The 25,453-nt window shown below is 39.3% G+C and overlaps 1 protein-coding gene across 1 annotated transcript in view; it reads right to left on the bottom strand.

Annotated features, from left to right (window-relative positions):
• The window catches only part of nr3c1 (nuclear receptor subfamily 3, group C, member 1 (glucocorticoid receptor)), an 84,363-nt gene that overhangs the window by 36,782 nt on the left and 22,128 nt on the right, over positions 1-25,453 (bottom strand). The gene's annotated exons all lie outside the window — the stretch shown is intronic.

Genomic DNA, 25,453 nt, shown 5'->3' with positions numbered 1-25,453 from the left:
TAAAAACATCAACATTATTTTACTATTTAAACAAACAAACGCAAAAACAAATGTGAACAAAATGTGCAGGTTTTTAAACTTTACACTGTTTTGTTTTGAGTCTAATTACCTCATTTGTTTTTCAGTCCTTTGTTATTGTTTAATATTATTTTTTAAATCACAGAGCTGGTCCTGACTGCTTCAGTTCTGGACGTGTTAAACTTTATAAAACAGTCTTTGTTGCTTTTGCAGTTTAGTTAGAGAAGCTTCAGGTGTGACCCCCCGCATCGTTCATATGCTTGTATTTCTGTTTAGTACCGCAACAGCGATTTAGAGCCTAAATTCTGATCCTTAACCAGCGTTACATCTGACTTTAGTAAATAAACAATTCAGAAGTTCGTGTCTTGTTAAAAACTCCACCGTCAATCACACTCAGTTCTGTTCACATTACAGTGAAGCTGCTACACTCGCGCACACACGCGCGCACACACGCGCAAACGCAAATCGAAACGAAACGGATATTTAAAGACACAGCGCTCTCGTCAAAATCAATCCTGTTATATTGCATGTTTGATGTACATTTATTTACATCTAATTTTTAATTGCCACGAACCTCATGCGGGCCGGTTGGGGATGTCTCGCGGGCCGGATGTGGCCCACGGGCCGTACAATGCCCAGGTCTGGTCTAAGTTATGGCAGAGCTGAGATTCGATACGATATATATATTGACTCTTTTTGCTTATACGAAGAAATTGCAGATGTGTTTACTGCAGGCCCCCACAACTTTAGTTTCAGTTCTCACAAATTCTGCTTCAGATTTTTTCTGATGTAATGTTGTGATTCCAATAATTATTTTTCTTGATAATTATGTATCCACTAAAATATTAAAACTGATCCATATACTTAAAAAAACATACTGTATATTTTTGCAAACCTACCTCTAAGTCAACAATGATGGAAAGCTTGCTTAACTGTGGATAGCTTCTAATTTATGTCAGACCAAGTCACATCCAAGTATTCAGACTAGGAACCAATTACGGACCAGCATTTTTTATATATATAGCTTCCTCTCTACCGATGCTGATCCCCGCTCTGATTGAGGAGAACAAAGCTAACCCACGCCCCCTCCGACACGTGGGCAGCATGCCGTATGCATCTTATCACCCACACTTTGACGAGTGCAGTGCAGCTCAGCACTGTGTACGGAAAGACACACCCTGACAGCACTCTTTTCTCATCCCTGTGAAGGCCCCATCAATCAGCCAGCAGAGGTCATAACCCTATCCAGCTTAATCCCACCACACAAAATGGACAAACAGACTGGTTCCATTTTAATCAACCATTAGCTGTTGGAAATGAATAAAACCCCTTTTCTACCAACTGCACTAATCAAACAGTGACTTACAATACAATAGATGCCTTCATCCATAGCAACTTACACCTGTAACCAATTACAGTTAAGAGCCTTGTTCAGGGGTCCAATAGTGAAAATGTTGGCGCTTGACTTGAGCAAGTGCTGGGCAGTATGACGGTACATTCGGTATACCAACTTTGATTCCTCATACCGTATGGATTTCTCATATACCGCCAAACTGTAGCATAGTTAATATAACAGCTGTAGGCTTCAGTAGGCAGCAAATCATACAATATTGTTTGCCGCTAAAACGCTATGGAGTGTTGTACAGATTAGATACACAAGTTAGCCAGGTAGCGTTAGCATAACAGTGTTTACAGATGAGAGAGGCAAAAATTATTTATTGCGACTGTTTCACGTGTACTGATTTCATCATATATTGTGTCATTTTGTGGGGCCAAGCAAAGCTTATAGTACTCAAAACCTTCATTATATACATGGTAATTTGAAAACCTTTTATATTCTATGTACCTATGACAGTAGAATAAGCCACAGACATATAAAAAGTCCCAGTCATACAAAAAAAAAACATACCGTGAAACCGTCAGAATCTTAAAAAATACGGTGATAATTTTTGGTCATACCACCCAGCCCTAGCATGAACCACCAATTTCTGATTAGTAGTCCAGTATACAAACAACAGAGTCACCGCTTGCGTTTCCTAATCCAGATTTCTCTCCTCAGTATAAGGTTACAGTCTGGATTTTAGATCCTCTTGACCTTGACAAGTAACCAGCAACAGTCGCCAGTATGGTAATCTCATTCACCGTATCAAGAGGTACAAATACCTAATCTCTAGATGTTGGCAGCACTGGTTATGGTACCACACTGTGGCAAAACACCTCACCTGCCTGTGGATTTACAGATTACAGTTCACATAATCTACAGAAATCTCTTCCATGCAGCCGCCACAAACACACTAGGTGAACATAGTATCACCTGACTGAGGCCTGTGAAAAGACTTGCACATTTTGTTTGTTACATAATATTACAGCCCACTTGCAGTTTCAGAGGAAGGATAATATGACTCACATTCACAGATTCTAGAAGCCAGTTTTCATTTGGAACCTTTGGTAGCTTTGAGAATTGTTATATTTGCAGCCTTTTCACTTTGTAGGACTAGATAGTTTTTTACAGCAATAAAACCTTTATACACAGAAAGCAACTTAAACGTCTTCTTCATGCAATATATTTAAACCATGAGAACTAGCCTGAGGTACAAAGTCTAACTCTTATTCTAAAATACACATTTAGACACCAGCAGGGTTTATAATTTTTATGCACAACATACTAGGGCTGGGCGGTATATCGCGAATATCGATATACAGTAGACCCTTGGGTTACGAACGGTTTACCATACGAACATTTCGGGTTACGAACGATCTTTTTCAACTTAACGAAACAAATTTCAGATTACGAACCGAAATTCGCGAAACACGTGACGTCACGAACAAGTTTACTCCGAGCGTCTCTCTCTCTCTCTCTCTCTCTCTCTCTCTCTCTCTCTATCTATCTATATCTATATCTATATCTATATCTATATATATATATATACATACACAGTGAGAGAACATTTGGACAGCGGACGGTGTTTTTCCGGTGTTTTCTATTAAAATGTCCCCAGAGAAGGTGCAGTTTTTTGTTGTTGTATAATTACTCCTGCCAGTAGGTGTCACTGTGTATCAGACAGCGGGGACAGTGAGTAAGAGAGAAGAAGGAAGTTATTCTTTCGTGAAATTACAACACTATTGAAATAAAGAAGGAAATAATAATAATTTAAGATTTAAGGGAAAATATACTTGTATTCATAACAAAAAAAGACAAAAAAAGAGGGTGGTTTGGGAGGTCTGGCACAGATTAATTCTATTTACATTATTTCTTATTGGAAAAATAGGTTTAACTAACGAACATTTTGACTTAAGAACAACCCTTCGGAACCAATTAAATTCGTAAGTTAAGGGTCGACTGTATTCGATATTACTTTTTACATGATGTAAAAAATGGCCATATTCGATATATCGAGTATGTCTAGGATACACAAGTTACCATTTGAGAACATTTAAAACAGAGCACAAGCGCTCTGAATAACGCTTTCTCTAGTGCATGAGTGGGTGGGCGCTTGCACGCACACACATGCAAACTGAATCACTGAGTAAAGAGTCAGAAACGACTCTATTGGAATCGAATCAGGGAGCTGTGCTCTTATCTATGATAAAGATTCATTCGTTTTGCTTACACAAATGAATCAGTTCATTTGTGAAAGAGATTAATTAATAGTTCAAGCCTTGAAAAACAGCTGTACAAACCAATCAGAGCTTCCGAATTCAGATTTTGGGTGGAATTTCAATCTCTCTCTTGATTGGTTTCAGCTTTTTACCTTATAGGAGAATAAACACAGTTAAAAATGTATTATGGAAACATATAAGGTGGCCTTCAAGAAGAAAAACAAGGTGATTATATCCCTAATGGAACAATTATCTGGGTGACGATGCTGTTGTTTAACGTGCACTTTCATTTTGCAATGATGGCAAAGCATTATTAAATATTTAACTTTTTCTGGATTTTTTTGATGCTCATTTATTTGAAGTAAAACAGACAGCATAAATGTGATTGTGAGATTCTGCTGGTTTGTTTGATATAAATGTTGTCAATATGAATCCAAATACAGCCTGTAATAATACAAAATATAAGCATGTAATTCTGTCAGTTTTTAAGATATCTTGTAAACAAAATAAGCTCAAATACGGGCAGTGGTGTGCCATTGTACTTTAAGTTTACATTATATAGTATCGTATATCGCTACTTCTCAAAAGCATATCGAGATATTAGTTTTTTAGTCATATCGCACAGTCCTACAACATACCAGAAAAAAGCCAAACTCCTTCTTTTGGTTCAGGCAAGTAAAAAGGTTCAGGCTTTAATTACATTTATTATTAATAACCACTTTTTGTGTACCAGATTTTAAGGATGTGGCCAAGTGATTTAGCTGTTTCCTAGGATTGCACTCTTCTGAACTGAGGTTGGCGCTGTCATTCCTGGAATCGTATGCTGCCACTCCTTTAGTTTCAAAGTAAAAGTCAACATTAATAACATCATTAAATGGTCTAGTGAAATACCACTTTGCTGCTTTCTTGTGACTACCATATTTCATTGGTTCAAGGATCATGTGTTTATCAATTTTAGCGTTAAAAATGCCAACTTGAATTGTCTCCAACCGGTTGATGTCAGTAATAAACTCTACCTACTGGCTTAAGTTAACTGAAACAGAAAGTTAAAACTGCATCCTGGAAAAGATTTTTACGTTGCTTAACTATTTATTTCAGGTAGTAGGGCTGTGTGTGTGTGTGGGTTTGTGTGTGTGTGTGTGTGTGTGTGTGTGTGTGTGTGAGAGGGGGGTCATGCTAACTTCAGAAAAAGTATGAGAAATCAACACCTAGTATTAGAAAATCTCCAGCAAAGCTGAGACAATGAAAAAAAGAATCTGTGATTTGTTTATTCATTGAAAATTTTTTAAAGTGACAAAATTACAAAGATAAGATTTGCAATGTTTTCACTGAACATTTGAATATTGTTAATATAAACATATTAAGCATTTGATTTGTAGCACAAAGTTGGGATGGAAGAATGTTTACTACTGTGTACACCTATCAGCCATAACATTAAAACCACCTCCTTGTTTCTACACTCACTGTCCATTTTATCAGCTTCACTTACCATATAGAAGCACTGTGTAGTTCTACAGTTACTGACTGTAGTCCATCTGTTTCTCTTCATACTTTTTTTAGCCTTCTTTCACCCTGTTCTTCAATGGTCAGGACCCCCACAGGACCACTACAGAGCAGGTATTATTTAGGTGGTGGATCATTCTCAGCACTGCAGTGACACTGACATGGTGGTGGTGTGTTAGTGTGTGTTGTGCTGGTATGAGTTTTTAAACACCTCACTGTCACTGCTGGACTGAGAATAGTCCACCAACCAAAAATATCCAGCCAACAGTGCCCTGTGGGCAGCGTCCTGTGACCACTGATGAAGGTCTAGAAGATGACCAACTCAAACAGCAGCAATAGATGAGCGATCGTCTCTGACTTTACATCTACAGGGTGGACCAACTAGGTAGGAGTGTCTAATAGAGTGGACAGTGAGTGGACACGGTATTTAAAAACTCCAGCAGCGCTGCTGTGTCTGATCCACTCATACCAGCACAACACACACTAACACACCACCACCATGTCAGTGTCACTGCAGTGCTAAGAATGATCCACCACCAATATAATACCTGCTCTGTGATGGTCCTGACCATTGAAGAACAGCATGAAAGGGGGCTAAAAAGTTTGTAGAGAAACAGATGGACTACAGTCAGTAACTGTCACTGACAAGCCCAAAATGGCAAATAAATGACACTTGTACAACTTAAGACAAATAAAAAATCCATGCTAATTTATTTACATTTTAAAAGAGCTGCACATCCGTGTGCAATATTTGTAATTTTTTGTGAGAAAAGTTGTGCCTCACTGAATGCTGGGATTGTCTTCACCACTAAGGAAGCATCGAATGCTCCATCGGTATTCAGTCAGAATATCACTCAGAATTAAGACACGTCAGTAGGCAGAATTTTAAGGCATCTAAGAATTTAGACAGCCCTCTTCTTAGGAGCGAGCGTAGGATGACGTAAAATGATGTCTATGTAGAGAGCTTACTAGGTCTAAGATAAGATCCCTTTATTGATCCCCATGGGGGAAATTCGAGACAGACAGACAGTTTACAGACACACCCTAATTGTTGCAGTTCCCCAAGTGGATTTTTTGTCGCTGTTGCATTTCTGCGCCATATATTCTGCGTCATCAATTTTCAACAGAAGACGAACCTGGACTGCAGGCAGGCCAGACAAGCACACACACTCTGTGTCTGAAAAACCACACTGGTGTAGTATGTGCAGAAATAGAATTGGCATCGTTCTGCTGAAATAATGATGGACTACCCGGGAAAAGATGTCACCCTGATGACAGCATTTGTCTCTCTGAAATCTCAATATACTCCCTTGCGTCAGTGGTACCTTTACATATATGCAAGTCACACATGTCGTGGGCACTGATGCAGTACCATACCATGACAGATGTTGACTTTTGTTTGCTTTTTGTTATGGTGAACATGACGTCCATTTCCCCCTAAAATAAGCTGAAACTTGGGCTTGTTTGGCTCAGAGAATTCTGCACCACTTCTCTAAAGAACTGATGTACATCTTTCTCTCTGCATAAAGGAATATCAGGTTGCATTTTCCCAAAACATTTCATAATATTATGTACGGTAGGTAGATGGTGAAAGACGTCAATTATTTGCAACTGTGTGTTGCAAAACATTTTGTTAATTGTTAATTAAGAATTCTCTCACAAAGTTTGGCACTAAGTGGTGAGCCCATAATGTGAATTACACATGCTAATTGTTTACAGGTATGAATGTGTGTTAGAGAGTGAGTATGTGTGTGTGTGTGTGTGTGTGTGTGTGTGTGTATAAAAGACTGTCCTTACTGTATTTTTCGTGCACTGCTAGCATCTGTATAACCAATGTCAAATTCCTTGTATGTGTGAGCATACTTGGCCAATAAAGTCTGATTCTGATTCTTTGCTAAAAAAGACTGAGCAGTTGGTGGATCCTCAATCATGATACCCTCAACAGTTAGCAATTCACCTGTTTATTAGCAAATAACAGATTCTTCTTTTTACTCTTAAAGAATGTACCATCTTTTCTGAAAAGTGTGTTTGTATTTTTAACATTGTTAAATAAATACCAATTGTATATGTATTGATTTTTATTTTTATTTCTTTTACATTGTAACATTTTTAATAAATAAATTAATAACAGATGCCCAATTTTGAGGTTGTCACTCAAAAAGCTTTGCAAAGTCTACTAAATTATTTATTTTTATTTTTTTAAACATTTTAAAATGTCATCAACTTCCTTTACTGTCCAATTATAAAGCATGAAAATGTGTAAAGTCCCTTTGTAAAACAAAACCTGTAATTGTTCCTCCTTATTGGACCAGGCTCTACTGTTTGTACTGTTTTAGGTCTGATGTTTGCTACTTTATGGGGCCACACAGAGTTTGCTGTTCTTCTTTCTATCTTGCATCAGTTTAATACCCAAAGCATTACGTAATCAGATGCAGAAGTTACCTAACACACAGTATGAAAATAACAACTGCGGTGGGTTACAAGTTTCACTTCTAACTCACGACAACACATAAGACATACACACTAAATAACAGCTCTTCGCTTTTCTAATAAAAAACCTTCGACAGGAGGGGCTTTACCGGACTCAGACGATAGATATTTTTTCTCTTTGACTTTTTTGCACACTTCACACTTTGTGTTGAATGAATACAGAATGACTATTTGTCATATATACATGTACAGCTGCAAATATTCTTGAATACATTAATGGCTTTGGAGAGCCACAACGAGGGGTCTGAATACTTTTGTCAATAAGAAATTTTAGCTTTTTTCATTTTAATATATTTTTTTAAAAATAAAACGTTTTGACTTCATCATTATGGGTGATTAAGTGCGGACTGATGGGTAAAAATGCCATTTATATCCATTCAAAATCAAATCCACAACACTAAGTGCACAAAAGATCAAGGGGTCTGAATACTTTCTGAATCCACTGAAGTTGCTAATTAGGAAAAAAAAGAACCTAATGTATTAAGATTTGTTCCTGTCTGTCATCAGTACAACTCTCATTCACTGACTCAAGGTTGTAATGGTACATTTTGCTCGTGTCCATAGCACCTTGAAGTCGCACTGGTGGTCATGAAAATAGCTTGCTGCAGTAGTGGTCATGGAAACATAGAATGCTGCTCATAAACATCTGGCGGTGCTGGTTAATTGTTTCATCCTAGCTGCATTTTGTGGCGGTAATCGAACTGATTTTGCAGTTGAAAGACTTTTGGCACCTTGTCAAAAGCAAATAAGGTCTGATATGTCCTTGACCTGGCAATTAATATCTCTGTGCTGTACTTTAGTCCACATCTCCAAGTAATGTGATAGGACCTCTCTATATCAAACATCTGAATTGTCGTAGGTTTGTTTGTTTATTAGGATTTTAACGTCATGTTTTACACTTTGGTTACATTCATGACAGGAACGGTAATTACTCATTACACAAGATTCATCAGTTCACAAGTTTAATGTCAAACACAGTCCTGGACAATTTTGTATCTCACATTCACCTCACTTGCATGTATTTGGACTGTGGGAGGAAACCGGAGCACCCGGAGGAAACCCATGCAGACACGGGGAGAACATGCAGAAAGGACCTGGACTGCCCCACCTGGGGATCAAACACAGGACCTTCTTGCTTCTTGCTTGCTTGCTACCTGAATTGTCATAGGTAAATTTCATGGTGTTCATGGAAGTCTTTTTTTCCTGGATGGATGCTGGATGGGGGCACGGTGGCTCGGTGGGTAGCACTGTCACCTCCAGCAATAAGGTCCTGGTTTCGATTCCCAGGTGGAATGGTCCGAGTCCTTTCTGTGTGAAGTTTGCATGTTCTCCCCATGTCTGCGTGGGTTTCCTCCAGGAGCTCCGGTTTTCCCACACAGTCCAAAGGCATGCAGTGAGGTGAATCGGAGATACAAAATTGTCCGTGACTGTGTTTGACATTAAAGACTAGAACTGATGAATCCTGTGTAACCAGTAACTACCTGTCCTGTCATGAATGTAAACAAAGTGTGTAAAACATGGTGTTAAAATCCTAATAAATAAATAAATACACTGTGCTGGATTACTTATAGTGGTGTAGGATAAGATCAATATCAGAAACACACCTCAAAAGCACACAAAGCACTAACTAACACACACTGCCCATTAGTACCAGTAGGTCACTGTGAACCTAAGAACAAATCTGAAGCCTGACTAGAGCAAAATTCGCACTAAGAATTAAGGCAACTGCATTAAAAGAAATATCTTAAATTTGACACACTTAGTAAAGTGCACTTACAAAAGGAAAACACTATCGGGTTTAGTTCTGATATGCTGAAGGATGTACGGACTAATGAACACAAACATTTCAACTGTTATTAATTATACAGCTCATTGTGTCTACTAAAACCCTTTAGTCTTTAGTGATGTGACTTCTTTAAATGCAGTATTTAGAGGTCACCATGGCAGATCATTCGCCCGCATATTTGATTTAGCACATTAAGCACACTGGATGCCCTTCATGATGCAGCCTTCCTTGGTGAGTGTTCAAATTAGTACTGCAGACATTTTCCACTTCATTTGCAACCAAGCTGACTCTGTGTGTTCAAGAAGAATACAAAAATGGTCAGATTTTGATTCCTGCTGAACCGAACTTCCTTTAAAAAAGACAAAGCCGTTCACCTTGAAGAAACAGTGCAGCCTGACAGATATGAGAGAGCTTACTTCATACAAGAGCCTGACTATAATCTGAGCTTGATATTAAAAGATCTGTTGTGTGCTTATGTATGATTCTAGACAACAAGCTAATCAGTTGTTGTTGAGATATCATTCAACTCATCTCCATTCCTGCGGGTTACTCGAGGATTATTTTGAATCTCGTTCCTATTCCCATTCTGACATCACTTCAGCTCATAGGGGCTTAGGTAAAAAGCTGACATTTCAATTCCTGACTTGTACATAGAATATTGTGGCATTCATGTGCACTAGGGGTGCAAATTTCTCCAAATAATGGCCAAAGATAGTTCGCTAAAGAGAATGCATCTTTCCATTGCATAATGGGAAGATCTAAATAGGTTAATCTAATAATTAAATTTGTTGAGAAGTAAAATACACATCCAGAGTGCAGTGTGATTACAAATGGTTCTATATCAATGCTATACACTAGTGCTGGGCGGTATGACAATACATTCGGTATACCGGCTTCAATTATTCATACAGTATGGATTTTTCATATACCGCCATACCGTGGCATAGTTTATACAGTTGCTCTAGACTTCAAATACAGGCAACATGTGGGTCTGCGTTTTTCACTTCAAGATTAAAAATCAAAAAACAAACAAGCAGAAATTGAAAAACGGATCGTATTTTAATTTTCAGAATTCAACATTTTCTATCACTTCTACCGGAAATAAACGTGCGAGCGTGTGCGCGCGCTGACATGCGTAAATGTGTTCTATAAAGACTGGGAAAATCGGGCAAGAGTTTTGAGAAGAAGGAAATAATGAGACCGCATCCCCTGGTGTTCTGACTTTTTGTATTTCTATTTTTGAAGTGCATTTATTATCTCTATCTGCAAACAAAAATTAAACAATATGGAGTAGGGATTCGCGTACTAGACACTGTACAACACCGTGGTCATGTTAGTTTTATACTGGATGTTCTCCTGACGTCTGAGGTTTTTTCATCTCGTTCTCGGCCAATAAACATCCAAAAATCAATCAAATTGCACGAACTGATTCTGCAGTAAGCCAGGAACAAACAGCAATCAAATCGATTTTTAAAGGATCTTTGTTCATTTTTAGTTAACGCTATTTCTTAAATGCGAGGTTCATCTGCGTGGACAAACTAAGGGAGCGTCTAAAAAATGCATAAAGAAGAGCGCTGTTTAAAATGCATTAAAGGTTGTAATAGTTACACACAGTGACATGTACGATTCACTCTACCTGTATTACAGAATAATAGTTCTACAATTGTGAAATGTAAATCTATGTAAAAAGGCTGTAGATTAATATAGCACGTCAATAGCTTGACATTAAAACGCAGTAACAATCCACCTATGCAAGGACATGATTTCTCTATAGGTTAAAAAGTGGATTCGCTTTTATGGGATTGAAAAATAGTTTTTTTTTTTTTTTTTTTTTAACATTATACCAACAACACTGAAGCAAGCTGGAAGCAGAGCTCTATACAATCGCCTGCTTTCCAACAACAGATCTGAGATCATGTTGTACAATAGAGCAATACCTCAGTATAACAGTACAACGATTATACTGGGAGAACTAAGGGAACTGTATAATACCAACATAATAAAATGTTATGATTTTTGTTGTGAAAATTGTTTACATTCTGCAACTGTTGCATAGATATTCATACCTTAATATATTGAGTCATTTTGTGGGGCCAAGCAAATCTTATATTTCTTAAAACCTACTTTATATATACATAAGATGAAAAGAAAATGCTTTATATTCTTTGTACTCTGGACCTAAATAAAATCCCAGTGATACAAAAAAAAAACCAAAAACCCTGATATACCGTGAAACCGTCAGAATAAAAAAAAATACTGTGATACAACTTTCTGGCCATACCGCTCAGCACTACTGTACACTTACACTGTTTAAGCATTTAATGTCTAACATTTTAATTATTTATTATTTACAAGGTCTAGATGCGGTGCAGGTCTAGGGTGCAGAATTGAGCATAACGGATGTCAGTGTGTGTGTTTACATGCACACAATAATCACTCCAGAAATCTGTATTGTATTGTACCTATGATAGCATATCTACAAAACTATAAATCCCATTTAGACAACCAGATCATACAAAAAGATGATTGTCTGTAAACAAACAAACAGCTCACATAGATAAGACACCAAGTTAAAAGTACATAGACATGTGGATATACTTTTTAAGTGCCTATTCGGCTACATTTCTTTTTTCCTCCTCTATAAAGCACTTATTCCCACTATAGAAGAGAAACTGCTATCAAGCAGGACAAGCTTATGTCATAAGAAACTCAATGACAGTCTGTGCCAGGCTACTAGCTGGAATATCAGTTCTATTTAAAGTGCAAATCATTTCGAGCAGAGCTCTGATTTCTGAGATTGCGGAGTTGTAGAACATGTCTGGGCAAAAATGCTAAGCATGTGAATGAATCACCTTACGAACACTGAAAAAGAACAAGAGCAGCATGTATATTTTAAACCATATCCAATGCGTTATCTCATTTTTGTAAATTCAGGTGTACTTCAGGTCAGTGAGGTCAGACTTCAGCCCGGAGATATGACTCAGCAAAATTGCCCAATTACCTTATTTGCCTTTTCTCATTCAACTAATGACCTTAAAGGCACTTGTGGGTGGAATACCATGTACTGAAAATAAAAACACAGTCATGCTGCAGGCTGGAGTTTTCCTTAACGAGGTTCACCAAGTTGAATTGAAAACTTAAAATGCAAAACTATGCCTAACTTTACATTTCAAAGACTGTAGAACCAAGAGACAAAAGTCTGCAAGTGAAGTAAGGTGTCAGAACCAGCAGATGAAGCACAAGGTGAACTGGATGATGCGGCTACCTCGTACGTTTTGTTACTACAAAAATGATGGAAAAGAATCAAGACTTTTTTTGTTAATGCATTTTCTCCCCCTTTAGCGCGTCCAATTGCATCACGCGTCCTCTCCGCCTATACCGAGCCCTGCTCTGACCGAGGAGATCGAACCTAACCCACGCCCCCTCCGACACGTGGGCAGCAAGCCGTATGCATCTTGCCACCCATACATTGACGAGTGTGGCGCCACCTAGCGTTGTGTACGGAGAGACACACCCTAAGAGCACTCTTTCCTCATTTCTGTGTAGGCGCCTCTAATCAGCCAGCAGAGGTCGTAATTGCACCAGTCTGACAGAGAGAGACCCATATCCGGCTTAGTCCCGCCCATCTGAACAACAGGCCAATCGTTGTTCATGTGGCCGCTCAGCCTCAGCCGGCAAGGCAGAACTGAGATTCGATACGATGTATTCGAGATCCCAGCTCTGGTTGCAGCGTGTTGTTACCGCTGCGCCACCTGACCGGCTAGAATCAGGACTTTTTCTGAATTTTAGCTATTATGTGTCAATCAGGGGGCATTCTGGTGGCGCAGTGGTTAATTTAGCTAACCCACAACAGCTGGGATTCAGCCGGCCAGGCGTCTACATACAGGAGGGGGATAACCAAGGGCCGATGATAGACTGGTGTCCAGTGTTACGCCTGGTTCACACTACACGATTTTTGCCCTGATTTTGCGCTAGATTTGCCAGCTCGGGAGCAACTCGGCGATCGAAACTCGGCTCTCAATAGCTATGTGTGAACTACTTAACAACTCGATCCGAGCGGCTCATCGAGTGCTCGGCCGAAGCAAGATTTCTAGCATGTCAGATATCTGAATCTGAGTTGCACGACTGGCAATGAGTGCTACGTCGAGCAGTCAATGAGAACACAAGATACGGTGTGAGGGGAAACGCAGGGGAGTTGTTGTAAAAAGGTGGGACAGGGGCACAATATAGTTTATATATTGAATACATCGACACACACAAGCTTTACAGTATTTCTGACCTCATCGTTCTCTAAAAAACACCAACGTTGCATTGCAAGAATATTTATTAACCTCCAACTCACTATAGAAGAATCCATGCTGGCCGTGTAGCCCAATCCACTTAGATTCATTTATTTTTTCTCCTTGATTTTATGCTGCACATTACCATACAAGCTTTGATCGCTCGCTACTTGTTGACATGCATTTTTGGATGTGGTGTCATTAAACCTTTCGTCACTTCTCGCGTTTGTTTTCATGACAAAACGTAGTTTGGGAGAGCAGAGAAGCTCGCCTGCGATTCCAGTTGGTGATAGATGGTGTAGTGTGAAACCCCCTATTGCCGATCAGTCGTGTAGTGTGAAATACACAAAGACCTGAAAGACTCCCGATTACAAGAGATCCAGTTGTGTAGTGTGAACTGTACAGCGACCTGACGACATGGAAAGTCGTGTAGTGTGAACTTGGCATTACTGTTTTGGATATTCTGTATCATATAAAAGATACTAAAACACTTGAACACTAAAATTAGCGTTCCTAGTCTGAAGAACCTGAATGAGTCCTAAAGCTTTTGGCATTGTGTTCTACGTCAGTGAAAAAGCAAATACAACGTTTCATAGTAAAAACATTAAATCAACATCCATAAATCACACTGTATATATATATAAATCATTTGCAGATTCTGTGCAATGACAAAATTGCAAGTGAGTCTGAATGAACTTGTTTGTTTATAGGAGTAAAGATGACGTGGCAGCTGAACTCAACTGGGCCAAATTGTGATTGACACACACCGTGAGACGGAAAAAAAAAATGAAAGCAACGCCTAATAACAGACACTCACAAAACCAGTCAGGTCGTGATCGCGCTTTCGTGAGAAGTCAGTGGCGCCTGTGCCCTGCTGCCAACCCATTAAGCTTCAGTACACCGCCTGGTCTAGCGTTAAATGTCACGCATGTAAATGAAAAAAAACCAAAAAAAAAACAAACAAACCTGACTCCCACTCAAAACCTGTGCATCACGAAGGCTAGCTAATCAAGCTCACATGAACACTAAGGTTGAGCCCTCTCTTCTGTTTCACCATCTGTTGCTGCTGGCCATGAGCCGCCACACATTACTGCATTCACTGCATGCGACCATGTTCACCACACTCCCATCTACACTTAGCTCCTGATATTCGTCTGAATGTAGGCTCTTTTAAAAAGCTGCCCTTTGCTGCTTCTTGTAGCCAAAACAGCCTAAAAAGTAGTCAATAACTGCTGAAAAATAATAAACATCTAATAATCATGTTTCTTCACATTTTATTACCATTATTTTTTATATAGCATACAATTACCAGAACCCACTTCAGGGACCACGAGTGGCTGCTTTATGGCCCACTTTTGGCCTGCAGCCAAGTGGATGAAAAAAAACCTGGATTAATTAATATAAAGCATACAAGCACTATGTCTATAAAAAAAAATAGGGACGTTTTATAATATGCCGTGAAAACAAGAATGCAGTTTTGCAAGTAAAATTTTTGCCCGTTCTTGCTTCATACAAGACTTCAGCTGCTCAACAGTCTGCGGTCACCATTGTTTGATTCTCCTCTTTATTATGCTCCATTCATTTTCAATAGCAAACAGATCACAGACAAGCCAGTCATCTACTCCACTGCTACGGTTTGTACAACAGCAGAAAAAGAGTCAATAAAAACAGACAGCAAAGACAATCCTGAAATCAACTTGTTCAGCTTAGCTCTTTATTATGATTTAAATCACACTTCGATTACCAAAACAATTAGGTTTTATGAACCTACTACTTTATTATTTTGCTGTTTTTCTTTGTTTGTTTGTTTATTAGAATTTTAACGTCATGTTTTACACTTTGGTTACATTCATGACAGGAACGGTAGCTACTCATTACACAAGATTTATCAGTTCACAAGGTTATATCCAACACAGTCTTGGACAATTTTAACTTGCACGTCTTTGGACTGTGGGAGGAAACCGGAGCACTTGGAGGAAACCCACCCGGACGCGGGGAGAACATGCAAACCCCACACAGAAAGGACCCGAACCGCCCCACCTGGGGATCGAACTGAGGACCTTTTTGCTGTGAGACGACAGTGCTACCCACTTTTTTTTATTTTCTGAGTCAAACAACGACTGTTGCAGAGCTTTGTTGTTTTAAACTGAAACTCGTTCCATACCAAACTGCATGTGAATAAACTGTCAATACTGCCAGTCAATATTGTCAGTGCTGTGCTTTATTTTAAGCTCTTCGCTCAGTGATACAGCCGGCAGTAACCGGTTTTGCTGTGTATCATGCAACCAGCCTTGCAGTGAATGAAGCGCAAACCGCTCATCATTACAAACGGCTTTCAGTGTCTCCTCCACCATGTTGAAAATGGGTATTAACCTGTCTTATGGAGCACCCCTAAGCTCTAAGCTACAGTTACATCCAATGCTTAAAGTGGTGAATCCTAATAAGAAGTCGTGTTTAGTTTCTAACATCTGCACCTTCTTACTTAAGGCTTCTTGCTCTCCGCTGTGAGTGAGCTTGATCTGGTCTAAAGATATTACAGTGGAGGATAAAGAGTTTTTTGTAGATCGTGCTTGGGAAACCATCTACTTATCTTCAAGAAACCCAAATCACCAAATAATACACTGGAATTCCTGCATAGATTTAACAACAGTGAGAAGATTTCATATGCGTCTTACTCAGTCACCGATTTGTGATCTGTGTTCCTCAGGGGAGCCTGGTACTTTTTTTACATTACTTTTGGTTTTGTTCTAAGGTCCTCAGTTTCATTGCCACCGATCTCTCAGCCTTACTAGACCATGATGTTCCATGCTCAGTATCTACTTTTCTTTTGAATGATTTTTCCTCTCTCAATCTCTCAGTCCAGCAGAAAGGACTGATGCTCTGTACTTTGACAGCTGCAAAAAAAACTATAAGCCAGCCGATGGAAGTTATCTCAAGACGGCAATGGATTTTGTGTGCACTGGACATTATTTCTTTGGAACTTTTAGATGCTCGTATACATGGAGCTCAGTCAAGAACTACTGATGCTTGGAAGAAGGCGCTCCAATCAGTGGAGTCTTTACTAGGCTCTCGCTAGAGCTGTTATTTATTAGGGCTGCCACTGACGACTATTGTTCTATCGATTAATCTATAGACTATTTTTATCGATTAATCTAACGATTAATTTTTCTTCAAAAAAGGCATAATAGTATGGCACAAAACTAAATGTAAACAGGGTTTATGTCCATATGATCAAATTCTCAAGTGCTCTATATTAAACAAAGTTCAACACGTGTTAATGGCATTCCGTACACAAAGCAAAGTGCTTCAACTTATAGCAGAAATAAAATAGAGGTGGGCACGTCTCATTAAGTACAACGTACAGTAAAGACAGATTGAGCACAGATTCTAACCTACACATTCACTCAAAATGTACTTAAATTTCTAAGCAATGTAAACAAAGTGGTAGGTGTTTCACATGAGAAGCTATTTGTGCTTTGATCGCTGCAGCAACCACAAAAATCGCAAGCCCAACACAGCAAAGTGCGCGGCGTGTGTGAATGTGCCCTAACTGAACAAATACAGTATTCCAAGATCTCACGATAAAAAGGAGCTTAATGAAACAATATAGAAGTAAAAATGCGCCCTAACTGAACTCGCTAAGGAATGCGGTATTCTACGATCTCCACGATTAAGAAGTTAAAACAATATAGACGTGCAACATGGTGCTAGTGCTGCTGTGGTACCATCAAAGCTTTGCACAGTGTACAAACCACCTTTTTGTTTTGTGCCAGTTGTAACTTTTGATGATTTGGGTCTTGGTAAACTTTTAGCTTTTCTTTAAAAGCTCACTACTATCGGCCTCTGACTGCTGCAGACGGCATTTTTTAAGACTGCGCTTAATGCAGCCGACCAGTGACTGGAACAAATACGACTTAGGTCATGCACGCAGCATGAAGTGCTGAGGGAAATCATATGAATGGTTATATGAATGGAAACGTTGTTCGTATGTGTTCACGATAACATGTATGACAACATTTAAGTTTAAAAACAATAAAACAATTGTTCACAAAAAGAAAATGGGTATTAACGTATAGTGGTTTTGTAATTTTCAATTTCAAAGAAGTGCTCAAAGCATTTATCTGACCAACAAGCTAGGAAAATACGAGCTGTGCCTGATTTACATGCTAATTCATTTAAGAGTGCCTGAAGCGTGAAATAGCCATGGCATTGTGATTGTGTTTCCACATTATTTAGCAGTGTAGTATTCATTTACTCTGCTGCACCGGCAGCAAAGCAACAGGACGCAGCAAAGCTACCGCCTGTTACTCATTTTTAATTAAAGCTGGAGACTTCCGTCGACAGGAGGTGGAGCAAACGTTGGTGATGAGAAGTGGGTGGAGTTGATGGAGAGAAAAAGTTGAGCAAAGTTTAACTTTATAAAAAAAAGGAGCAAAGCGATGTGGAATTGACCACTGAGCAGAGTGGGACGTGCATTAGTGATGGTTCCAACTAGAGCTGAATCAGAAACTCATTGTCAAGTTGTCAAACACCCCCTAACAGACGTCAGTGATGATGACTGCACAGACAGTGATGGACTACGCAGGGATGAAATTCATAGATGAGCAAATATCCTGCAGGATATTTTATTTCAGTGGGAACACAAGAGATCTTTTGGTTAGTGGGAACACATTTTTGTGGTAAAAACTGAAGAAATATTAATTTGTTATCAAATTATTTTTCTAAATGCTCTGTAGATACCAGCCAGTAAAATACATCATACCCTCATTGCATTTGCTTTATATTATTTTATAAATTTTTTTTGCTAGTGTCACTGATGATGCTTCCAGTGTGAACACATGGCAATGAGTGATCAGCGATTTGGATGACAAGAGGTGAAAAATTTAGAGTAAGAACAGCTGGAGTTGAAGTGGAGTGAGGCGCCACTGTAAAGCTGCAGTGGGAAAGACTGAAGAACTGATGGATTGTGGGTATTAAGATGCAGAAACAGCTGCGTCTTTTTCTGTGCTGGAATTTCTGTGCTGTATGAGTGGAAAAGACACAGCAATGCTGATGGAGTTTTTAAACACCTCACTGTCACTGCTGGACTGAGAATAGTCCACCAACCAAAAATATCCAGCCAACAGCGCCCTGTGGGCAGCGTCCTGTGACCACTGATGAAGGTCTAGAAGATGACCAACTCAAACAGCAGCAATAGATGAGCGATCGTCTCTGACTTTACATCTACAAGGTGGACCAACTAGGTAGGAGTGTCTAACAGAGTGGACAGTGAGTGGACACGGTGTTTAAAAACTCCAGCAGCATTGCTGCGTCTGATCCACTCATACCAGCACAACACACACTAACACACCACCACCATGTCAGTGTCACTGCAGTGCTGAGAATGATCCACCACCTAAATAATACCTGCTCTGTGGTGGTCCTGTGGGGGTCCTGACCATTGAAGAACAGCATGAAAGGGGGCTAACAAAGCATGCAGAGAAACAGATGGACTACAGTCAGTAATTGTAGAACTACAAAGTGCTTCTATATGGTAAGTGGAGCTGATAAAATGGACAGTGAGTGTAGAAACAAAGAGGTGGTTTTAATGTTATGGCTGATCATTGTATATATTGGTATTTTCTGATTTTGGTTGATTTAGTGAGTTTTACTGCCAGTGCTTGCAGAGCTTGTGTAGCTGGTGGTGCAAGCTTTCTCAGCTTCAGCAGGATTTGCATCAACAACTGAATCAGAATAATCTGTAGTCTCCATCTTTTGACCTTTGTACTTATGAGGTGGGCAAATCAGATATTTCTCCATTCTTAAAAACCCAGCATAAGCAAATGGTAGTATGAAATAGATTCATAAGACATCACAGGAGAGCTCCTGTATGTCAACAGCCTTATAATTTTCCTGCCCTTAATAAAATGCAACTTCCCTCTGTGCAGGTTGCAGCCCCCTGGTTGAAAACCACTGCTCTACAGCACCTTAAGACATGTAAAAAAAATCATGCTAAATAGTATTTAATAGGAATGTAACGATGCACCACAAGACAGTTAAAAATCGGTGCACATGTGCCACAATTCGAATCGGTTATTCATTTAAAATGAATCTATATTCACTTCAAACAGCAGAGGGCACTGGCGCTATTCACCCCGCCTGGTTGACGACACTTCACAAAGTTGACAGGTAGGGGATTTTCTAGCCAAATTTATAAGATAAGATAAGATTCCTTAATTGATATTTATGTGAGGATACTTTTTTTATTTGTATTATTCATTTATTTAATTTCATTTCAGTTTTTTTACACAATAAGCATAATTTGGAATAGTTTGTACCTACCTCAGAAATAAAAGGGCATTCATTATTTAGATAAATAACAGATAAGCACAAATACAGTATTTTATTTTTTTTAAAAGAAATAATAAAAGGAAACTTTGTCATAATTTGTCTCCATTTTCATTTTGTTTAAAAAAAATCTGGAAAAAATCGTATCGTGAACCCAGATATCGTGAATCATATAGCATCGTGGGTAAAGTGTATCGTTACATCCCTAGTATTTAATGCTAAACCACAAAACTACTGGTGCAGTACCCATTTGAAGGCAAGTTTTTTTAAAGCAGGTTGTAAATATTTCTTTGATGTATTTTATTCTTGCAACATGTGGCCTCTACTTTTTGGTATGTTTGTTTTATATAATTTTAAAATTATATATAATTTTAAAATAATGTTAGCAATTATGGTTATTTACATGTCATGCACCTGGTTCTTTAAAAAAAAATACTATTAACAGCCATGTATTCATTCTGTCTTGAGAAGTGCCATTGTTACGTTTCTGTATGAGTGAATTTATGTTTGCTGTGTCTAGGAATACTAACACGTTATCAAGATCATTTTTCGAATACATTTTCTCCCTTTTTCTCCCGATTGCATTATGCTTCCTCTCCACGGGAGCTGACCCCCGCCCCGACTGAGGAGAGCGAGACTGTCACACGCCCCCTTCCGACACATGCGCAGTAGCTGACTTCATCTGTCCACCTGCACGAGGCGAGTTCATATGCGGATCAGCTTTGTGCACGGAGAGCCACACCCTGATCAGCATTATTCCTCGACTCTGTGCATACTCCATCAACCAGCCAGCAGAGGTCATAATTCGGTCAGTTATGAGGAGTCCCTATTCGGCTTTTCCTACCCTATGAACAACAGCCAATCGTTGTTCATGCAGCCGGATGGCAGAGCGGAGATTCGATACGATGTATTCAAAATCCCAGCTCTGGTGTGCTAGTGTGTTTTTACCTATGCGCCACCTGAGCAGCTTTAAGAACATGTTTTAAAATATCTCTCATCTGGTCTGCTAATAAAAACATTTTTTTTATTTATTTAATGTATATGTGCAGGCCCAGGCTGTGCAGGTTGTTCCTATTTTTAAACCTCTGTATACAGAACGTTTTTTATAGTTTAAATTTTTTTTTATTTTTTTTTAAGTTTTATATGAAGTTTTTTATTCTGTTAGTTTAATTTTGTTTATGTACAATACTTATTGATGTTTGGAGGACGAACAAAGTAAGAATTTCATTGTACAGTGTAACTGCTGGTTCTTCTGTGCACATGACAATAAAACTCTTGAATCTTGAATCTAATCAGACAGGAGATTAAATCTAACAAGTTCTGTTTCATGAGATTATGTATTTTGTAATACAGGGTCTGCAAAAAATCCACAAAATGAATAAATGCAATCCACTTTCCATCAGAAGTAAAAGGGTTAATTGAGATTTCACTCGTAGTAACTTGAGTACTGGAGCAGAATATCCAGTGTTTTTTTTCTCCCGATTTGCTTCCTTGTTGGCACGGATACAAAATTCCTGGTCGACTCCCTGATCCAGAATCCCGCTGCATTGCCTTTATGTTTATTTCCACCCTGCCACAACTCTAACTATGAGGGCGTGTTTCAAATGGCCGGCTGACTTGGATTAATACAGATACTTCCTTGTGGTTAATGTAGCTACTGTAGTCAGTAAATAGGCAGTAAATCTTTCAAGAGGCTGTTCAGCCGTGACACGGGATTGTTCAAACATAACATAATAATATATGTATTTATTTATTTATTAGGATTTTAATGTCACCTTTTCACTTTTGGTACATTCATGACAGGACAGGTAGTTACAGGGTACACATGATTCATCAGTTCAAGTTCTGTGCCAAATCTTTGCACGGACAATTTTGTATCCTCAGTTCACCTAACGTACATGTCTGTACTGTAGGAGGAAACTGGAGCTCTCAGCGGGAAACCCACACAGACATGGGGAGAACAAGCAAACTCCGCACAGAAAGGACCTGGACTGCTGCACCTGGAAATTGAACCCGGGACCCTCTTGCTGGGAGGCAACACCCACTGAGCCGTCCTAATATTTTTAATATAACACGTTTAATGTTGGTTCAAAACACTCAACATTTAGATTTTCGGCATTTAGTAGACGCTTTTATCCAAAGCGACTTACAATATAGAGGCTAAGCAATTGAGGGTTAAAGGCCTTGCTCAAGGGCCCAACAGTGGCAACCTTGCAGTAGTGAGGTTTGAACCAGCAACCTTCTGATTACTAGTCCCGTACTTTACCCGCTAGGCTACAACTGCCTACTCAAGAAGTACTGTATACATTATACTTTTGATATTTATATTTATTTATTTCATGTTCATCAATTGCTTTATCCTGGTCAGGGTTGTGGCAGGTCTGGTTTTACCTGGCACAAGGTAGGAATACCTTGGACAGAGCACCTGTGCAAGTGGTGGATAATACACAAGGGGCATAGCATGTCTCTCCATATGTGATGCAGCTTTCTGTCGCTTTCAGGTGAAAAGAAGTGCCCAGTGACTGAATACATGTCAGAGGGAGTGCATACGAGTCTGCAGCTCTACTTGGCCGGTGCTGTCCTTTAGTAATGCCTACTTGCTTAACTTTATCATTTTTAATCTCTTTAATCCAAAATGCTACATACCATGCACGGCAGTCCCAAAATATCTGTGGATTCTCATGACCTAGTTTCAGTTAACCATAATTTGACAACATTTATTGAAAAAGTCTTGAAATTGCGTTTTGAGTGGCGTGTTGAAATCATCTCACACCGTTTTGCTCAGGATGGGAATTATTTCTTTGTCCAGTGTATCCATGCTGTACACAGTCACGGTTTATTTGTTTATTAGGATTTTAACTAGAGATGTACCGATCGGGGTTTTTGACGCCGATTTTCATCTCCAATTTCGTTTCAGAGCGATCGGCCGATAGCCGATGCCGATGGGGGGGGGGGGTTCAACCTGTGGGGCGCAAGTGCCTGACCAGGGGGTGTGGCGGCATTGCGAGATTTTTTTACTTCTAAAACTAAAGCAATTCATTTTTCACCCACGGGAGACAGATTGAATTATTCTCACTGACCACGCTCACACACACGCAGGTTAGATGTTATACAGTTCAGTCTGAAAAAACCTTAAAAATAGGACGAACAGTGAAGATAAACCGCTGACAGAAGCATTGACGTGTGTGTGTGTGCCTTTAAGAGAGACACTCTGTTCACAGTATCGATATAAGTGATTCATGAGTCGATTCATTTTATGTGAAGCGTAAGTTTCTCTTCTCAGTTATCTCTCTGTGTTTACTGTTATTAATTAATGTCGTGGTTTTAAATAAACACCAACTACTACAGAACATTTTGTGTGACTCTCTTACATTAAAAAGCTCAATTAAAAAGCTTAATTAAACTTCTATTACCACAGATCTGTAACCGAGTCAGACTCGTTCCATCTGTGGAGCTAAAAGTTTTCTGTCAGAGCGGATGATCCTGAACTATGTATGATGCACAACGTTAATTATGTTATTTTAGGTCATGAAGAGCTTTCACGATGGTTTCTGTACGATTGTTGATGAATGGTGATGTGATGGTTGGTGCTTTGTAGCTCAAAGTCTGGATCAATCCACTGAGCTGTTAAGCTTAACATGGTCTTTATATATCACACGATCGGATCGGCTACATTTGGGAAATATCGCAGATCGCCGATAGCATATTTTGATTAAAAATTGGCTGATATCGATTTATAGCCGATCGATCGTCCCATCTCTGATTTTAACGTCATGTTTTACACTTTGTTTACATTCATGACAGGAACGGTAGTTACTCATTACACAAGATTCATCAGTTCACAAGGTTATATCAAACACAGTCTTGGACAATTTAGTGTCTCCAATTCACCTCACTTGCACGTCTTTGGACTGTGGGAGGAAATCGGAGCACCCGGAGTAAACCCACGCAGACACGGGGAGAACATGCAAACTCCGCACAGAAAGGATCCGGACTGCCCCACCTGGGGATCGAACCCAGGACCTTCCTGCTGTGAGGCGACAGTGCTACCCACTAAGCCACCGTGCCGCCCCAGTTAGTCACGGAGTAGCCACCTCGGTGAACAGATCAGCTGTTATGGTATCGCAATGCCTTAGCATTTGAATAACTTTCATTTTACTTAATGTGGCCCCTAAGCGCCATTATGCTCAGTATGGGAATCATCCCTTTGTCCAGGGTATCCACGCCATACACGCTGTACACAGTTAGTCACGGAGTAGCCGTCTCGGTGTAAAGATTAGCGCTTAAATAACTTTCATTTTACTTAATGTGGCCCCAAAGCAAATAAGTCATGAAGTGTTACATTGCATACAGCAGAAATGTAGAGTGAACAGTGTGGATCAGGCACTTAATGACAAAAACAGCCCAACCCTAAAGATCTATGTGAAAATAAGTGTAGGAGGTTAAGAAAAAGAACAGAAATAAAACAGTTTTCACATTGGGATCTGCCTGCGTCTGCTGCCTGACCTCGTATTTCCTGGCTGAGCATGTAGAGGAAACGCTCTGCACTTTTGATTTGTCTAGCATCTACCGCAGATGCAATGATACTTGCATGGCCTGGGCCTGTTTACATCGGAAGGAACAGGAGTGGGCGTGAACTTAACTTTCGTTAATTTGATTATTTTGAAAGATGTGAACGACGGCTGAGAAGTCGAGTTACGGCTTTGGAGTCTCCAAACCTTGGATGTCGCACCGCATATAAAAGCAATGGAGCAAAAAAGGGAGTGTGCTTTTGGACAGAACACCACGGATGGCGATGTGTTATCGATAGTATATGAAAGCAGCTGCTTCAAAGAAAAAACTAACTAAACAAACACATTATTAACAGGAAAGTGTCGCATTTCATGTGGCACTTCAAAATTAAATGATAGAATAAATGGAAGCTACAGCACACAGCACAGCTCTACCTTAACGGTTGAATGTAAACCTAGAACATTCATCAACGGTTTCAAAGACAAAATTCTCATCTGTGTATTGACACACCCCCCTCTCTCTGCCTCCACAGAATTGGTTGGGAGTTTTCCAAACTCAGTTACCTGAGTCATGTTTTTAGCTGCTTTATCTCAACATCACGGACACTTAGACCAACCGATTGCTAACTAATTTGCCGTAGGATTGCTAGGACCACCTCATAGTGCAAATTAAGAAGAAGAACCTTTATTGTCATTATACTTGTGTACAACGATATTTACTTTGACACTCTCCAAAAAGATAAAAAGAAAGAAGAAGAAAAGGTATTTACATAAACATGTGGATATTTACACAGGATAACCAGTACAATTTATATACACCGATCAGCCATAACATTATGACCACCTCCTTGTTTCTACACACATTGTCCATTTTATCAGCTCCACTTACCATGAGGGCAGTTGTAGCCTAGCAGTTAAGGTACTGGACTAGTAATCGA

The sequence above is a fragment of the Trichomycterus rosablanca genome, chromosome 1 (genome assembly GCF_030014385.1).
Source record: "Trichomycterus rosablanca isolate fTriRos1 chromosome 1, fTriRos1.hap1, whole genome shotgun sequence".
NCBI classification, from domain to species: Eukaryota; Metazoa; Chordata; class Actinopteri; order Siluriformes; family Trichomycteridae; genus Trichomycterus; species Trichomycterus rosablanca.
Note: the sequence above shows the minus strand (reverse complement) of the source record. Positions and strands in the feature narration are given on the sequence as shown.